We start from the raw sequence: 20,858 nt of genomic DNA on the forward strand, positions 1-20,858 counted from the left end.
CCATAGACTCTACACACCTGAAACTTACTCTCAGATTATGCCTATTATTCCTATTTTCAGGAAAATAAAATTTAACCCTGTAGTTGTAAAAAAAAAATCATTTTCCAACATAAAAATTAACACAACCTTAGGCAACAGTTAGTGTGTCAATTACTAATATCCACAAGGTATTTAGCTTAAATTAGACTTGACATCTGCAGCCAAGTGTAGTTAGGCAGAAGCAATAATGTATTTTATTATCCTGGAAAGTACTGGTTTATAGGTCACTGTCGTATTGTAAGGACAGTAAGTAAATAACACTAGAAAACATTACATTTTAATCCCAATAATCTAAGTTGACAATTTTATTGCTCAAACAATACCTATTTAGTAATGCTTTATAACTGATGATGTATTTTGTCATAAAGTCTATAGGGGGCATCAACGTAAATGAAATCAAAACTAAAGTGAAAACTAGAAACATAAAAATGAGCTCCACAGATAGCACGTGAAAAAAACCATGAAAACAATGCATTCCAATGATTGATTTTTTTTTATTTTTAAATTTAAGAAAAAAAATGTTATTGAAGTTTACTGGGGCAGCAATTGTTAGCAAAGTTACGTAGATTTAAGGTATACAGTTCTGTAATCCATCATCTGTATATCACATTGTGCGTTCACCACCCAGAATCAGTTCTCTTTCTATCACCATATATTTGATCCCTTTTACCAATGACTGATTCTTAATATTTTAATCTTCCACCGGTAACTAGCCCAAGATGCACACATGTAAGTAAATGTGTTATTGTTACACATGATTAACAGCATTGTAACGTTGCACAGAGAAAGGATGGATGTTTGTCTTCACATTTAATGTGGGTCAGGTGCCTCTTTTTAACCAGGCCCATTCTGCAGCCAAGTCTGCCTTAGACTGCCCACCAGCTGGGTGACACCTTCACACCTCTGTCACCTGGACGCCTCTCTACACACCTTTGCTCCCCAACATGCCACCTTACCTTGCACGTTTCCCCTTCAGCATCATTTTCCTTAGAATGACTGTCATTGTCACCCTCCTCAGCACATGCTCTATAGTTGCTCATTCACACTTTCATTTGCAAGTCTGTTGGCTTTCATTATATTAATACATGAAGTAACGTTCCTTTGGGTGAAGTGCACCCTTCAACTGCGGAAATGTCACACGCTTGCTTATTATCTCCCAGACTAGAACAATGTCTGACACATAACGGTGCTTCATTTTGTTGAATGGACACTTAATTTTACCTTGTTCTTTTTTATTTTGGATGACCAACAGCACCAACAGACTGTTAAAAAGAAACAACAGGGCCTAAATGAAGTCAGTTGGGCTAAGTGCAGGACACCAAACCAAAACTTAATACCAGGCCTCATTGCTGTTACAACCTCCCCGCCCTGGGAATATAGTTAACTGGTCACTCTGGAATTTCCTGGTCAGCACCAGTGACGTCATCACCACTTGGCCTTTTCATCCCCCAAAAGAAGATGAGGTAATCTTCCAATAGATAGATCCTTTTGTCCCCCAAAGGGAGGTGACCTTGCCTGAGTTACTTCTTTGTTTATGACTTCCTTGTCCTGCCTTTACAAACATTGCCCTAGGGTCAAATATATGGAGACAAAAGGAGAACTGATTCTGGGTGGTGAGCACACAATGTGACATATAGATGATGGATTACAGAATTGCACAGCTGGAACCTATGCAATTTTACTAACCATTGTCACCCCAATCAATTAAAAAAAATGTGCCCGTTCTGTAGCCCTTTGGAGCACCTCTCTACCTGCTAGATGAGACGCTGCTGATTCACGGGTCATCCAATAAGACCAGTTAGATCTTTAAAATATTTATTCAGGAGTTGTCTGTCATAGATTTTATTCATTATGTCTTTGTTCTACAAACATTAGTTGAAAGCCTAAGTGCTTCTAGTTTGATAAACAGTGTCTGAAATATTTTTGTAATGATGAAATAGCTCTTTTAGAATGTCTGTAGCAGGAAAATTAGCAAACTGGGGTAGTGAGAGGAGTAGCCCTAAGTTTTGTCTGTAAGCAAGTATCACTGAGGGCAAATGGACACCTGAACTAGTGTATGGTAACGAGATCATAAAGAAAAATCAGACGCTGAGCACTCATAGGCTATAGCTTATAACTTCGTGGTCTCGTAAATAACATTCCATTTCTATGTTTGAATTTTTCACATCCACTTTCTACAGAGTAGCAGCGTAATATTTTATAATGAATTGTCTTGTTTTGTTTTTTAATAAGAAGAATTAAATGGCTGAACTATGGTTAAATTCCTAATGATGATGTTTTTAAGTACTTGGAAATGTTGTTTTCCTTCATTATCTGTATCAACTATTTATGTTTCTGGATGCTTGGATTTTCTACATTTCTCTCCTATCACTTTTGAGATGAAGACATTCTATCTCAGAAAAACTCTTCTAAAATTTACATGTTTCAAAATACCATAATAATACCCGATATAGAAGTTTGTTTTTGTCATGTATTCATACTAGTTTAACAGAAGAAAGCTTGTCCTGCCACAGGATTTAATTCTCAAGAATAGTATGTTTCAGCAACTATGAATAACACTAAAGATTCAAAATAATACTATTGAAAACATATGTGGTATTTAGAAGAAACGAAACATTTTTGAAAGTATAATTATAGAGAGTGATTTGTTCCTTTTGTATTTTAGTTTTCTTCCACTTGTTTTGCCTTGAGTTAAAAAAAATGCGTTTGATCATATTCTTTTGCAGTGTTTTGGAAGCCTTTGGAGAGCGAGGGGTGTTGTGCTTTTGAAATCATTTGTAGGGAAACTAGTACGGATATGAATTGAAACAGTGCTGAACCAGTTCCCATTTTCTTTTTCTGGCCAGTGTTCCTGAATTCAGTAATATGCAATTATAGTAACTGCCAAAATGAACACTAACTCAATAGAAATAAGAAAACAGGCCTGGTGTTCTTGCTTTTGAAAAGTAATTACATAGCTGCACCAAGGAAATGAGAATCATCATGTGAAAAATACTAAAGCTAAGCTAAAGGAATACTGGAAAATTCTATGGCAGAACAGAAAGGCTATTTGGACTGTCGTGTGAAAAGGAGGTCAACAGAAAACTATTCAACATAATGTGTCTGTAAATATCTCTGAATTGCTTTTTTCCCACTGTTGCGTGTTGGCTTTCTTAGACAGCCAGTTTTGGTCTGACATGGAGAGATGGAGCATTTTAAAAAGTGATTCGGGTTTAGAAATCTCGCCTCACCTAAACCTAGTATTATGGTTAGGGCCCATTGAAAATTAGTCTTCTCCCTTGTGTCGGCAACCTGACTCATTTGGCAATTTCCAGCACATATATACAGGTACTTTTAGCTCTGACATTAATAAGGCGAGGGGGTGGTAGAAGAGCGTAAAGGGGGTCAAACATGTGGTGATGGAAGGAGAACTGACTCTGGGTGGTTAGCACACAGTGTGATGTACAGATGATGTATTACAGGATTGTACACTTGAAACCTATGTAATTTTACTAACCAATGTCACCCCAATAAATTTAATTAAAAATTTTTTTAAAAACTTAATAAAACATCACCCTAGATTTCCCCAGGGATGGCCTCAGCATTCATGACAAAGAACCAGCTGTTACGTTAGCAATTCATGGATGAGGAACAGCCCGTGAGTTGATGAAGTTCCCCTCCTGAGGATCAGACATCCTCCACCATGTTTCTCTCCCTCAAGAAGGACAGCCCTGGAGAGAACTCTCCATCATGAAGTAATGCCCATTTGATAGATGAGATTTAGTATGATTTACTATCAACATCATTATAAGTATTTATAATCATTTACTTAAAAAGCTAAAGAAAAATATCAAGGCAAATATTTTTTATACTTCATGAACTCTTCCAAAGGACACCATGGAAAAACCACCATGTTGGGAACTACACCCAGTCATGTTCCTAATTCAAGGTCATGACTGGCTAGTGTAGAAGTGGATCCAGATACCATAAGTCCCATTTGCTTTTATTAGCATAATATTCAAATTAGGACCCTGTGGAACCACAGAGAATTACTTTAGAAACATAGAAACAGCACACATTGACTCCCCGGTACAGATCTAAAATCATTGGCGCCAGACGTTAGAACCACTGCGCATGCTCTTCTCACTATTTTTATAGTTTTGATTTTTTTTTTTTTTAAAGATTTTTATTGGGGAATTGGGAGGATGGGAACAGAGCTGGGGAATTGGGGAGGGGGAACAGACAAGTTGCTGTCGTTTTTTGTTCTTCAGTCTAGTTGTGGAAGATGTTGCTTCACTGGCCCAAGTTGGCACCATCATTGCGCTCTTCCCGGGCGAGGCAGATCAGTCGCCGGCTTCTGGACGGCCGCTCACTGCGGCTGCTGGCCGCTCACGCTGGCTGCTGGCCGCTCACGCTGGCTGCTGGCTACACACGGTAGCCCATGGCAACCCACTGCCACAGGGGCTGCAGCCTACGCCGTCGCCGGCGACTCATGGCAACCCAGCTCCAGGTTGAGCTGTTGTTCAGCATCTTAGCTGTGGAGGGCAGTGTCACTGGCCCTCATATGTGGGATCCGAACCGGGGCCCTCTGGCGTCCCAAGCCAGTTAATCTTAACCATCGCGCCACTCGGCCGGCCCAGTTTTGATTTTTTAAATATAGCTTTTGTGCTAAAGAGATATTAAATTGTTATAGGTTCATTATTGCTACTTCTAAACAAATGTACCTATTCTAAAAGTCTGTTTTATATCTAATCTGGAAAATATCAATAGAGACAAAGCCATGCTGTGATCCGCTATCCTTTCTAAGAGTGCAGAAATCCTGACTCCAAAATGTTTGAGCACAACTCTTGTAATATATTATTATTCATTTATGCACTATTGTTGTTGTGTCTTGACCTGTATTAGTTATTGCTATATGACAAACCACTCAAAACCTTAGTGGCTTAAACCAACAGTTCTCTAGCCAGCAAGGTTTTTGTGCTGGGCGATCTGGGCTGAACGCACTCCTGCATATGCGTTGAGGATTAGCTGGCATTAGAAAATAAACTCAAAAAGGAAAACAAGTTTTGTTGTCTTTGTTTACCACCATTCCCCCATTGCCTCGCAGGTGCCCCTCTCATAGTGAATGGTCAGTAAATATTTGTAAGACAACAAAGAAAATGCAACAAGTGTTCATCTGATCGAATTTAAGTGTTATATCCTCATTTGTTCTCTTGGACATTGAAATATACTATCATTTGCTAAATAAAGACTCCTAATATAATTTAAGCTTTTTGAGAATCAGAACTAAACTTTGCATCAATAAGCCCTAAATAAACATTGTTGCATTAATAAACAGGTCTCCTCAATAAATTAATATTAAAATATTTAAAGAAAAATTATTAGGAGCTATGAATGAATAATTATTTGTGTCTATGCTCTCCTAATGTTAATATTTCTAAGAAAGGTAATTATGTGAACAAATATTTTACAGAGGAAAAAATAAAACCATGAATTATATAAAACAAAAGCACAGATGGGAAGATGATGTTAATGCTTGCTTAACCTTTTTTTTCTTGCTGCATATTTGTTCTTTTATTCTCTGTTATTTCATATACACCAAGGAGATAGCAATCATTCTAAAAATTCTCAAAGAAAAATTAAATCCCCAATTTTTAATTGCATGGTTACTCATAGTTTTGGAAAAATGCAAACAACAAAAATCTCTGCAGAGCAAAATTAGGAAGTCAAATGATATTAAAATGATCATGAAATTATAATATTGTAATTTTAAAAAAGCACAAAATACCCAATGGACATGATATGAAATATATGTAAATAAATTTATGGCCAGAGATATTATTGTCACTTCTGAAAGGCAGATTGACTTTTACAGCTATTCTCTCTTCAATTGCTGAATGAAAATAATATTTGCAAGAGAGATAATAATCTTCACCTTCAAGGTGAAGATTATAAAGGATTATATGCTTTATAATTCCATATGTGGTAGGGAAAGTAAATGCACCTTTTATTATAGAAAATCTTCATTTACAATATTCTCTAAACCATCATGCATGCCTTGGGGCCAGTGGAAATACACTTAGATGCAATTTTTGAAGGATCAGGGTTACAAAACACTGTTCTTGCCCAAGTTTTCACAATGGGCAATGCAAAAATCTCCTTGGTCTCATGGCCTCTAGGTCAGACCTTACTACTTGACTAGTGCAGACAAAATCTTCAGAGGGACAGAAATAGTGTGGGTTTTCAAAAAGTATTCTCAGCTGAAATGTGATAACTGTACTAAGTTCTGTAGTTTGACCAAAATGTCTGTCATATAGAAGGGCAATGAAATTTACTATCCTGGAGCCTTTGAATAAGTTCTCTCTGAATAAAAAAGACAATTCCAGCCTTAAATTATAGATAACAACTTGAAAAGGTGTAAGCTAACTCAAAACAATTACAATTTTCATTCATAAGCTGAGCTATTAAATCAAATAGGTGCTCTTCACATGTTCGAATCAATATGGGTAAAATGCAAAATGAGTAACCAGACATAGTCTGGAGATCAGAGAAAGCCATCTCATTCATCACCGAGTTCTTTTGATCCCTGCTAGTTGCCTAACACAAGCAATTGTGTGTAATATTATAAGAATCAGAAGATTATTGAATCTCCTAGAGAGAAGCAGCGGGAATCTAATCTAAGCTATTCTTGATTGTTCTGTATTCTTTACATTTTTCTCTTGCAGAAAAAGAATACTAGAATATTTCCAATCTCCCATTAATTTTTTCCATGAACAGCTTAGAGCTAATAAGCATAGACTACTTTTATATATTTTTTTCAGGCTACATTAATTTATACTGACATTAACAGAACAAGAGGGGGAAATAGTGTGTGATTACTGTCATTTCTACTTAAGAATGCTTCTGAGTGCTAAAAATTTTTTTAAAAAGCATACTACATGAAAAGAACTTTGAAGTAAGAAAAATAGAATATATAAATTATAGTAATGGAAAAAAAAGAACTTACCTGTTTCAATATATCAGTTTTCTGAAAAATTAGGCAGGAAGTAACGTGTAATTTTTGGGAATCAGTATGTTAAGATTAAGATAAAAACATACTTTAAATATGTGGCTTATCTGTTTTTAGTCAACATGTACTATCTTAAAATGTTATTCCTTTGTAGGTATATCTATACACACACACACACACGATATCGTTTTCTCTACAGCATATAGGTTTAGAAAGTGGAAATATTAAAATCTGTAGCTTGTAATCATTTAATAGGAAAATCAATTGAAAAGTAAAAGGTGCGATTTTATGTCTTCCATATATTATAGGATGCTTCTTATACTATGGTAGTAAATAGAGGAAGTTTATGTAATATCAGCCCAACTAAATTTCATAGACCCCAAAATGTCTTAGGATTTTGTTCAAACTTTGCTTTGGGTTATGCTGTTCCCCTCAGCCATCCCCCTTCGCAACCCTGTACCTCTATACTCCAGCTAATTGGGCTCCTTGAAGACTTTGGTGATCAGCCCAGAGTTCAGCAATGTGTTCCATCAATGACCAACTGCTGCACTCAGGCACCCTCCCTTGTTGGTTTTTTTTTTCATAAACTACTGATGGGACGTTTGTATATTTGTCTTGTTTTTGTATTTGTTTACTCATTCATTCAACAATGCCTGCTACAGTGCTGTGACTGTTGTAGACCCTGGGGATATACAGCTTGAACAAAATGAAGACCCCCGTATCTGGGACTGTTCTTTTTCATGCAGACAAACAATCAAAGAGTAACAATGTGTATCAGCCTGTAAGGAGAGTAAGGGGAAATCCAGCAATGGGTGAGTGGGTAGGGATGCTGCTTTCTATAGGGTAGCCTGTCTGATCACATGCCTTACCTCATCTGCTTCATGGCATTGCCACATCCTTGTCACAGAGTGCCTGTGACACCCATTCATACTCATGTACACTGTTCTCCTTCCAGAGAGGACATGGAACACTTCCGGCCACCCTCCATTCCTCTCGCATCCTCCCATGCGGGATGTATTCAGTGTAGGATAATGACCGTGCTCAAACTTTCCTCTCCTCTCTTTCTTGGGGACCAGGTTCTTCAAAGAGTTTATACCGTCTGATATGATCAGCAATTTGGCGAAGACCTGGCCCTTCTGAGAGAAGACGTAGGATGGTTCTATACTGTTGTTGTCTGAGTGGCTCTGTCTATATCCAGAGTCTGTTACTAGAAAGACCCCTAGCCCACAGACATAAGTCACAGCCTTAAATGTCTACTTCATCATTGATAAACACTATGTTTTGCTCCCATCTGCCTACCTCGCTACTTTTATTTTTTTAATTCATTTGGAATGCAATGAGGAAGAGAGAAGTTATTCAAAGCACCATATTTAGTGATTGTGTAGAAAAGAAGAAACAGATGAAGGGGAAACACATGAGTGTCTCTTATCAAGGAATCAAAACAATGGTAGCTCATTTGACAAAGAGAATCCACCATTGGATTCAATATCTCTGAAAGACGGAGTACAGTATAGGTGCCTTTGGACTTGGCAATGTGAATCTAATTTGTAACCATAGAAAGGATAATTTCTGTGCATTGGAGAAGGAGAAAGCCACGTTGTCATGAGATGGAGCATGAAAGGTCGAGGAGTAAGTGCCAACAACATTTGACGATGCATGTTGGCCAATAGTGTAGATGCTGAAGGCTTTGGTGACATTAAGGAAGGCTTTGACTTTGAAACATGTTTTTAGAGTAATTGCATGCTAATGAGATTATCTTTTAGAAAGAATCCCTTTGATGAGAAAGGAGTGAAACCAATGGAGTCACATTTCTGAGAACAGGGGAGTCTGGAGGAATTGGCATTTCCTAGAAGAGATATTTTACCCATGATGCTAACTAGGAACATTTTAAGGACGTTTGAGAGGCCAAGTGTAAACACATATTCATGTCAATAAAAACAAAGCCACGTACATGACCTACTGATAAATGGGTGGAGACTTAATATATGGACTAGAATAATTGTGGGACTGGAGCCAAAAGAATCCGGGCATTATTCTTGACCTTGGCATTAACGGGCAAATCAATTCATATTGTTGGTTTTTCCCCCTTCATTTATAAAACGGCAATAATGTTCCTTGCCATGATCTCACTAAGTTTGGGTTAAGTAGGTGAAAACATCTTGTAAAGGGCCATGCAAATGTGTTTATTTGGATGGCCATGTTTAGCATTTTAATATAAATTAAGTCAAATGATAACATGCTTCTTTTTATAAAGAGTAATCTGGGCAGTATTTATTTTTGAATGTTATCTATTTATCCGGAATAAGAAACAGAGTAATTAGGAAAAAAATCACTTAATGTGTATTTGTGTGTATGCACATTTACTCCCTTATTAAACTTTTCTTTGCCAATAAAGTGAGAAAAACTGTTTGCAAACGTGACAAATCTAAGTGTCCAAATGAAAACACTGACTCCAAAGGGAATGGTTCCACTTTATAGACAAATTAAAAACCAGCTGTGCCAGACTGTATGGAAAACACTACACAGCAACTGATTTGTCCGTAAATGAATTACTTCAGTAAGAGCAGTGCATCAGCTGCAGGTGGCATTTATTTTCACAAACTAGGTTTAATAAGGTGGTTGAATTAAAAAAAAAACAAATCTTCCACTGTAAAAGAATTTAAAATTACTCCAAATTGTTATCTTTAAGTTTGAAAGGAAAGGTTCTTTTTATACTTAATTGAGTTTCTTAGATTTTTCTCTTGCTGTAATACAAAGATACCACCTAGATAATACAGAATAATGCATAGTAATTTAGATAAGCATTCTGTAGTACAGAGTGGCAAATCTACAAGTAAGTCCTATTGGCAACAAGCTATTCTCATTTAAGATGATAGATAGTCATACATTCAACCATATTCATTGAGCCCAATTAATTTGGATCACCAATTTAACAACAAATTAACCAACTAAAGCGTAACTGTATACAATCTCAATAGCTGTAGAGAAAGCACAAAATCCAACACCCTTTTATGCTAAAAACACTCAAGAAATTAGAAGTAGAAAGTATGAAATTAGAAGTAGAAAGTATGAAAGTCTGCATTATTTTCCCTTAAGATCAGAACAAGACAAGGATATCTACTCTTTCCACTTCTGTTCAACAGTGAACTAGAAATTCTATCCAGAACAATTAGTCAAGAAAAGGAATTGGAAAGGAAGAATCAAAATTATCTCTCTTCATGGATGACATGACCCTATGATTATATATAGACAAGCCTAAGAAATACACTAAAAAACTGTTAGAACTGATAAACACGTTGAGCAAGCTTACAGATTTAAGATCAATATACAAAAATCAATGCTATATATTTGTGATTAAAAAATCCAACAATGGAATTAGGAAAACAATGCCATTTACAATGGCATCTAAAAAAATAAGAATAAATGTAATAAAAAATTAAAAAACACAGACTTTGAAAACTACAAAGCAGTGTTGAAAGAAACTAAACAAATTGGAAAGACATCTTATATTCACAGATTTCCAGAATTAATATAGATAAGATTTCACCACATGTTTTAAAAGTTTCAACACATGATCCCTATCAGAATCCCAGCTGGCTCCTCTGTAGAAATTGATAAGCAAATTTTAAAATTCATGTGGAATAGCAAGGGACTCAGAAAATCCAAAACAACCTTGAAAAATAAAAAGACATTTGTAAGGCTCACAGTTCCCAATTTCAATTCTTACTACAAAGCATAATGACCAAGACAGTATGGAACTGGTACATGGATAGACACATAAACCATAAGTCTAAAAATGAAACTGTGTATCTATGGTCAATTGGTTTTCAACAGAGTTGCCACCATTCAATTGAGAAATACTAGTCTTTTCAACAAATGATGCTGAGACAACTGGATGGCCACGTGACAGAGAATGAAATTGGCCATCTACAAAATTTATCTGAAAATGGGTTCACGATATAAATGTAAAATAAAACTGTAAAACTTTTAGAATAAAACATAGAATACATCTCTGTTACCTCAGATTTGACAATGAATTCTTAGATCTAACACCAAAAACATGAACAACAAAAGAAACTTTTATAAAAACAAATTGGACTTCATCAAAATTAAAACTATTTGTACTCTGAAGAAAGGATCAGTCAAAGTAAAAAGACAACCCATAGAATTAAAGACAATATTTGAAAATTATGTATCAGATATGGTACTTTTATCTGGACTATATAAAGAACACTTAATAGCTTTATAATAAAAACACAACCCAATTAAAAAAAATGGGTGAAGGATCTGAATAGATGTCTCTACAAAGAAGATATGTAAATGGCCAATAGCATATGAAAAGATATTCAATAATATTAGTTATCAGTGAAATGCAAATCGAAACCTCCATGAGATATCACTTCACACCCACTAATATGGCTGCAATCGGAAAGTCAGATAATAATGTGTCACTAACCATGGGTCATATCAAACACTTCATAGAGTGCTGGTAGCAATGTACAAAGTGCAGCTATTTTGGAAAACAGCCTCGTGGTTCCTGAAATTACCATATGACCCAGAATTTCCATGCCTTGGTTTACACCGTATTTCCCCTTTTTCAAAAAATTTGGGGTCTAAAAACTGGGTGCATCTTATACAGTGGTTGTAGATTTCAAATGCCATAGATGGAACTGAGGATGAGGCAATATATGAAGACAGTGATTCGTCATCAGACACAGATGAGGACAAGCTAATGGTTAGTTTTGACAGTGATGAGGAGTTGTATGAATTTTATGATGAATAAAACTTGAGTTCAATAACTTTATGTAATACATTTTTTTTCCAATTTCGGGCCCCAAAATTCAGGTGCATCTTATACATGTATCTAAGAGAAACTAAAACACATGGTTCCACAAAACTTGTAAATAAATATTTATAGCAGTATTACTCTACTGGGCAAAAAGTGAAAACAACCTGAATATCTGTCACTGAAAAATAGATAAGCAAAATGTAGTCTACCCATGCAATTTTTATTTTATTTTATTTTATTTTTTAGCTGAGCCAAAATGCCACCTGTTGGCAGCTCAGCTTGGGCCGGGCATCGAACCGCTGTTGCTCAGAGCTCGCACTCTTGAGTGAGCTCTTAACCAACTGAGCTACTCAGCTGGACCAAGACTCTGCTTTTTAAAACTATGTATTCCTGGTTGAGCTGAATGCTTTGCACAGAGTAGTTTTCAGTAAATGTGTATTGACTGAATGTATATATCAATAACTTATGTCTAATAAATATATATGGGTAAGAAGAACCTTAGGCATTGGGTGGGTGAGGATAATATTTGGAGGGCACAGATGCAGAAAATCGTGTATCGCATTGATGCTGGTCCTGGATGGAGCTGATAGATTCTAGAGTATATATTTGGTTTTTTATTTATAATATCTTCATGTGCTCTTAAAACAAGTCCAATGTGGGAAAATGATCTGGGCAATGTCTATGGGTGAATTTCTGCAAGATTATTTGAACAATTATCTTGTTCAAATTGCTTCATTTTCTTCACTCCCATTTTCCATGATTACTTATCCGTAATAAGCACATTAGCATGTATCTTGATTGTAGCAATATGAAATAAAAAGGATACATAGAAAGCACCCTCCTTTGCCACATGTTTAAGATGTTTTATAGTTTTAATTACTTTTGTCACCTTTTGTGGTTAATATAACATGAAAAAATTTCTCAGCAAGTATGTGCTCAGTAATTTCAGTCAAAATCGATAATTATGTAATAAAAATGCACCAGTCTAGATATGGTAACCTCCATTTAAAATCAAGTTATAGATTTGAATTTAACAATGAGAGAACAAAATTAAAAAACTCATTGTCTATTCCATGAGTTACTCAGTAGCTTGGAACATTACCTTTGGTTGAAAAAGAAAACTTTAAGAAAGTAATTTTTCATTCCCTGAGAGGTGTAATTATCTAATTTATTAACAGGAGTCAAACTGCTAAATTTTGGTGATTCATACCAAGAAACTAAAATTTGAATATTTCTCTAGTACCTTATTTCATAATGCCAGCTTTGAAAACTGAAAAATGATAAAGGACAATAAATTTGTAACACTAATAGCTGTTCTTTTTTAATGCAAAAGGATAATTAAAACACTGAAGAAACTCAATTCATCACAGCAGGTTTGAAAACCTGGTGCAATCTGAGTTTTACAAAAAACAGCTGATATTTAAGCCCTTCTCAGCCTCTCATCTAAGATGATAGAAATACCAAAGTTCCTTAAAATATGTCATTGCCTTTAAAAGTATGACTTCTAAAGCTACAATATTTCTTTTTTCAAATTGTACTTCATGTCTCCAAAGTCATACTAAAACCTCAGCTTCCTTTCTGTGCTTCTCCATTGCATCATGTCTAAAGGCTAAATAAAGGCAGATACATTAAATATATCTTAAACTAAATACTGGTTGTTGTGCAAGATAAAGTCAATCCGTTGATAAACAAGATCTAACTTTGTTTGCACTTAATCTTTAACCTTTATTTTAGGCCCCCCTTTCAGCTTATGAAAGTGTACACACACACATACACACACATGTGTGTGTGCATATATATATATATATATATATATATATATATATATATTCGTTTTTATTTACCTAAGATGCACCATTTCCAGCATTACTGCCTTTCTGATATTGTAATGATTCTTAAAATCAGTGGCATCTTAAAATTGCTGCTTGGTAGGCAGGAATAATAAAATAGTTGTCACTGTCATTTGACTTTTCTTTGCATGTACACCAAAGCGATAGAAATATTTAATAAAATTGTTATAAGACTATATTATATTATAGTTTAATTGTGCATGTTTTTTTTTATTAATACATAAGATAATGGTGACTGCGATTCAGTCACTGATAACCTTAGTTTCAATAATATACACAGGAAATGCATGTACACATTTCACTTTGAATTCACTCCCAAGCACATGTCCCCTCAAACCAATTTAATTAAAAAGTGGCTCATGCCCACTTGCTCCCTTTTCTCCCTGAGCATTCACTGTTCAGTTTCTTGTCTGGCTTCTGTGCCCACCACTGGATAGAATTTTCTGGGAAAATGTAACCAATGATGTTTGAATATTTGGTTCGGACCTTTTCTGCTCTTCCTGTATTTCAAACTTTTGACTGCTCCTTTCTTGAAATTCTTGTCTCCCTTGGCCTTTTGGCCATTTTCTTGATCTTCCCCAACGTTTGTTACCGTTATTTCTCAGTCTTATATGCGGGGGGTTCTTCCTCTTAGTCACTTAAGTAAGTCTTGTTACTCCCCACAGTTCTGACTTTAGCCTTCTCATCAACCTCTACTAACTTTCGCTATTTTTAAAATGTATTAAATTTGTTGGGGTGACATTGGTTAGTAAAATTATATAATTATATAAGTTTGAAGTGTACAATTCTGTGATGCATTATCTATATGTCACATTGTGTGCTAACCACACAAAGTCAGTTCTCCTTCCATCACCACATATTTGACCCCGTTTACCCTCATCTACCACCTCTCTCCCCACTTACCCTCTGGTAACCACTAAACAGTTGTCTGTGTCTATGAGTTTTTCTTTGCTTGTCTTGTTCGTGTGTTGCTTTCAGTTTTACACCCCACATATGAGTGAAATCACACGGTACTCGACTTTTTCTGACTTATTTAGCTTAGCATGATAGCCTTTTTAATTGTATTTATAGGATCAAAGACCCCCAGGGGATTTTGCACCCATGGGTAGTACTAAACCTTGTATATGTGCTATGTTTTTTCCTAATATACATGTACTTGACGGCTTCTCTGTGACATATCCGAATTGCCAGCATCACTACTCTTGCACTTTGGGCCATTATGCTGTAAAATAAGGGTGACATGCAAGCTCTCCGATACCACGATGGTCAATCTGATAGGTGGCTACTAAATGACTGAGGAGCAGGGCGTGTCTACAGCGTGGAGACGCTGGGCAAAGGGGCAACCACGCACGGGCAGGACGGAGCCGGCCGGCCCAGCATTTAATCACACCACTCAGAGTGGCACCCAATTCCAACTTAGGCACTTCTGTGTACTTCTGGAACTTTTTGTGTGCTATTTTCAGACTGTGGTTGACTGCAGGTAACTGAAACCACGAACAGCAAAACCGTGGAGGTGTGTCACTCCTGCTGTGCAGAGTTTGTCACCGCAGGGACCTGGGAAGCAAACAAGAGTCTCACTCTCTCACGTCTTCATACCACTGACGTATTTTCTTCCTCAGAGCTTTATCATGTATGTTTTACTTTTGAATTTAAAAATAGGCTCCTTGTTGTTAAACATGAATACCTGCGGAGATGTTTGAAGTAAGCTAGTAGTTTATATGACTTGCACAGACTTAGGAATGAAAATAAATGTTCATGGAAGCTTGACTATGTCACAAGCTAAGGATGCGTTTACTCTCCAGGCAGTCACTAAATTGAGCCAATTCTGCTGTTTGATGACTTGTTGTTTTTTGTGTGTTTTTTTTTAACTATTCTGGTTGATAATACTGTCTATATAGCCTCTTGCCTCTCTGAAATGGCTTAGTGAGTTCCTTGGGTTTTATCTTAGAAGTTAACATTTTCTAGAATTACTTAGGGATTAATCAATTTGTTTGGTTTTGCTTTTAATTAGAACATTGGCTGGTGATTTTTGGGATGGTGTAGGAAAGCTGCGAGCTGACTGAGGCCACATCCAAAACGGTGATGGGATTAGATTTGCCCCAAAGAGTGCAAGTTCAATAAGTTAAGTGTCTTCTTGAGAGTTTGTAAGTTTATGGGCCACGAGACAAAAAAAAGAGGATGGGATCAAGTAGCCTTGGCCAACCTTTGGTTTGAATTACTTTTTACAGCCAGTCTGAATGTTCGTCTGAATAATGTTTCTTGACATTTTCAAATAAATGTAAAAGCACATAATTCAGCATACAGCATCAGATGCATCTGTTGTGCTGAGGTAGGAAATAATCCTGAAGCATGCATGCATGTGTGTGTACACACACACACACACACACACACACACACACACCCATGCACACACACATGCACACACATACGACTGTCTCAAAGTGTTGAGGGCTGGCTGACATGTTACCTGGGGTTGAATGCCACTTTAGTGGCTGCATGAAGCAGAAGTGGATGAATGGGCAAAATTTCCGGGAGGTAGTTTTTATCTCTTTGGAAGAGAAATCTCCCAGCATGCAACGCTGTAGAGAAAGGAAATGTGCATTGGTGTGAAGGGACCACGTCTGTTTGGAAAAATGCTTCATTAATTTCTATATTTATGTACCGTAAACATATCTCTTTGTGGTGTACACTTGTGTTTTGACAAATGCGGTATTATCATGTTTTTAGCAATGGACAGTCCCGTAGGGAAGGGCTTATGGCACAGGCCTGGATGTGGCAAACACCCTGTCCTTGACCTCCAGGCGGATGGCAGTTAGTCACATGACCAGGCCTCACTGCCTTACTTAAGCTGGCCAGTGTGGTTCATTGTGTGCCCAGGAGAACAGATCGGCTGGATAGCTTGCTCGTCTCTCATAACCACCAACCACGTTATGGTTAAACTTGAATATTAATGTTAGAAAATTTACAAATGCGTAACTTGAATAATTTGGGTTATTTCTTTATTTGCAAGAACAGTATCCTGTAAACACACACTTTAATAGAGTTAAATATACAGTACTGCTTCCATTCTTCATGTGAAATATAATATTTGAAGAAATATTAACGTGTATTTATCAGCTATAGACTTATACATATGTATGAATTGCGTTTCCTATATGAAAATGCTTAAAGTTTTGTTCATAATAGTGTAGCTTTAAAAACTAACCTAAAATGATTGCCTCTTTTGTACATTTAGACATTTGATTTCTCAGATGCAAGGGCATGAGACACACAGATACTCATTTGGTATATTCTTGGATATGCCATATGTGTAAATATAGCAGTGGATATAAAATATTCATATGTGTGCATAATCATTTTACTCATTGTTGTAATTTTTGGAAATAAACTTTAAAAAATAGTATAATGCATCATAACATCAAATTTTGAAATTATATTTTCATATAATTTCAATCAGTAAGCAGGTGATACTATATGCATATCTGTCTGTGCACAGTTTTACAAAGTTTTAACCATGAGTGTGAATTCAGTTCTTTAAGTAACACAGAAAATGCTTCCCTGTTTTTCTTCAAAGTACTTTAGGTCCTTGAACCCTATTGTCATCCTAAGAAAGAACTAGAGAAAGTACAAATATAAGAATACATGAAAATATGGCTTAGTGACAAAATTTAGCAAATTAGAAAAAATGGACCTCAAAATGGAGATTTAAATATTAAAATATTGTGAATAATTGAGATATTGCTGATATTACCATAATATAAGTTAAACTGGATATACTTATGCTTAGGGATTTTTAAATATAGTGTAACTGCTAAGAAAATATTTGACATCTCAGATGAGCCTAACATATTTGTATGCAGTGCTCTTAGGGGAAAAGATAGAATAGCATTTTCAAATTATACATCGTGCAAGATTGGATTTTAATATGTTTCAGATAACCTCGACAGTGATGCCATTATAACACTGCTAAGTAAACATGTTATGCTAACAAGCACCCTGTTTGTGCTTCATAATAAAATAACATTTACATTTAGATTTGGATTTTATTACGTTGGTGTTTTATTTACACTTTGAGTTATAACATTAATAACATGAGGCTAAATTAAGTTTAGTCTAATTTCGTTTTTCACAAACTTTGTTTTTATGCATAACTGCATAATTTCTTGCAAACGGTAATCACAGCAGTTCACCTCTCTAGCACCTCCTATAACCACGCCACGCATAATGTCAGAGAATAGAAATTCACCTTTCTATTCTCTGACATGAGCTCGAGAGCATAATAGTGTTTTCCGTCATGGAAAAGGTAGCAGGTGTGGCAGTGGGCAGTAGTCATTTGTCAAGTTAAGTAAACCATAATGGCGACATCAAGGAGAAAATTATGCTAATGTAAGAGTAATGTTTGTCGGTGCTTTTATTAGCTCTCTGCACCCACAGAATGACAATGAAAACCACGTCACTGCTGAATTTCCCAATTATTGTTTGCCTGTGCTGCAGTGTTTTTTTAGATTCTCTTTCAGACTTCATGAGTGCAGAATTAGTCACGTAGAAGGTGTTTCATAAATTGTAAATGAGTTGAATGTAACCTAAAGGTTAGGCATAATTAGCTACTATTACATGCTCTCACATGATGGATTCATTATTTTTTAATAAATATAACGGTTTTCAGTATTTATGTTACTAAGACATTTAATAACAACACATTAAGGCCCCTTCTCTCCTCTACACACACGCTTACGTTTCTTAGTAAACCACATGTCAGAAATACTCTGCTCTGTGACTCAAATTTACCACTTGAGTGTGAGGCCTAAACCTGTCCTAGCCACGTGAACTTCAGAGTGTCAATTATTAACCTCTCTTGACTTTTAATTTGCTTCTCGGTTAAGAGAAGGAAATAGTAACCACTCTGTGTATTTTAAATTGTCATTGTAAGGGGTTGATGATATTATATGTCTAAAATCACTTAGTTTAAAAGCACAGTATGTCATTAACATACAATTGTTGCTTAATATTGCTTGACAAAAATTAAGCTCCACTAAATTAAGTCAGTGTTGAGAGAAAATATGTAATCCATCATTTGAAGAATCCAAGTAATGAAGTCTAATTGGCTTTGCATTTCTCTGGCTACGTCCAAAACCTGATCAATCAAAAGGGTATCAAATAGCAGAATAATCAGGTTTAAATGCAGAGTAATCCTCAGATTTCCAGGGGTAAAAATCTCACGAAGTATTCTGTGTTTAAATGTGCATCCATCCCATTAGAAGCTTCGAGTGGGTTTGTCATCACTGTTGTTATTATTATTATTGCTTATTTCTTATTATTTGATACATTTCTAATACTAACATATACAGGGTCTAATCTATAGACTCTGAAGCTTTAGACATGATACCGTTTGGTTGAATAATTGCCAGATTCCTAGCATCTTCCATCACTGACTACAAACATACCTAGAAAAATATGCTGTTTGTTCTTTTTTTTTAGCTGAGCCATCCTGACACCTGTTGGCAGCTCAGCAGCAACTCAGCTCGGGCCGGGACTCAAACCGCTGTTGCTCAGAATTCACACTCTTGAGCGAGCTCTTAACTAACTGAACCACTCGGCTGGCCCCGATGTTTGTTCTTTTACTATCGATGATTGTTTTGGGTTTTTTTTTAAAGTGTCAAAGTGAAGTTGACTGAGACAGCAGTCAACCTGATGGCTCCAGGTCCTTCTGCTACCTGCCCGGTCTGCACTTGCTTCTGTTGGAGGAGGGTTTGAACTGTCTTTTCCCTCCACATGCTGAATAACTGGCAGCAAATATACACAGCCAGACCTACCCTCTCCTCCATTCCCAGGGCATTTTAAACACACATGAAGGTCCATAATCCGATCGCTGGACCTGCAGAGCTTCCTTGGGTATTTCAAAAGGCACAGGCCAGTGTGGACACTCACAGAACCGGCAGAATACCAGGCTCTGGAAGACCCATAAGACACCTGACCATTGTATTTTTCAGTTTCAAGTGATGATTGCCTCTACTATTTTCGCATTAATATAATTCTTTGTATATGTGATCTGGTATACACTTTCCCAAAGTATATCCAGCTCTGTATTATTATTTTACTAAAAGATCGTCTCACTTCTGGGGAGTGGATAGAGGATAGGTGGAGGGCAGAATGAAAATATGAGGAAGTTACGGGGATGTTGAAGGGATGTTGGTACCTGGTTTTGGATGTGTCCCCTTGGAAAGAAAGAAGCCAGTTATGTTTAGGTTGCAAAGATGGAGGAGTAAAGTGGGAAGTGCAAGAATAAGAGGAATCAAGAACATCTCCTATCAGACCTGATCAGCAGGGTGAATTGTGACATCACTAACTTTCAGACCTGATCAGCAGGGTGAATTGTGACATCACTTAGGGATGGAGAAAACCAGAGTGACAGATTGCAAAAACAGCCACACTTTGGGGTTCCTCCTCCCAGGAGGTGGAGTCTGTTTCCCAGTCCTTAAGTCTGGAGTGGCCATGTGACTTGTTCTGAAGAAAATGTGACCCCACGGAGACTTAAAAAGCTCCTGTACATTTGGCTTTGCTCTCTTACAGAACTCAGAGCTGTCCTGCCATGTTGGGGACGATTCCAGAGTCCCCTGTAAATGTGGAGAGTATCAGCGCTGCCACAGCCTTGACGAAACATCCACAGCTGCGGAAGTACCCGTTGACAGACACATGAGCCAATCAGCAGAGCCCAGAACAACTAACCCAGAGGGTACCAACCCCTGCTGACCTGCAGAACCGTGAGTGAAATGAAAAGTTGTTGTTTTCAAACACAATTATTTGGGGTCTGTATTAGTTACCGGTTGTTGTAGAACGAAGTGCAACAAACTTAGTAACTGAAAATGACATGCATTTGTTATTTTTACACTTGTTATGGGCCAGGAGGCAGGACATGGCGTAGCTGGGCCCTCTGCTTTAGGCCTCTCAAGGTTGAAATTACATCAGTAAGGCTGTGCTTTCATCTAGAGCAGCGGTTCTCAACCTGTAGGTCGTGACCCCTTTGGGGTCGAACGACCCTTTCACAGGGGTCGCCTAAGACCATAGGAAAAGAAAAAGATATTTACATTACGATTCATAACAGTAGCAAAATTACAGTTATAGAGTAGCAATGAAAATCATTTTATGGTTGGGGGTCACCACAACATGAGGAACTATATTAAGGGGCCGCGGC

Source organism: Hipposideros armiger, unplaced genomic scaffold (assembly GCF_001890085.2).
Source record: "Hipposideros armiger isolate ML-2016 unplaced genomic scaffold, ASM189008v1 scaffold_37, whole genome shotgun sequence".
NCBI lineage: Eukaryota > Metazoa > Chordata > Mammalia > Chiroptera > Hipposideridae > Hipposideros > Hipposideros armiger.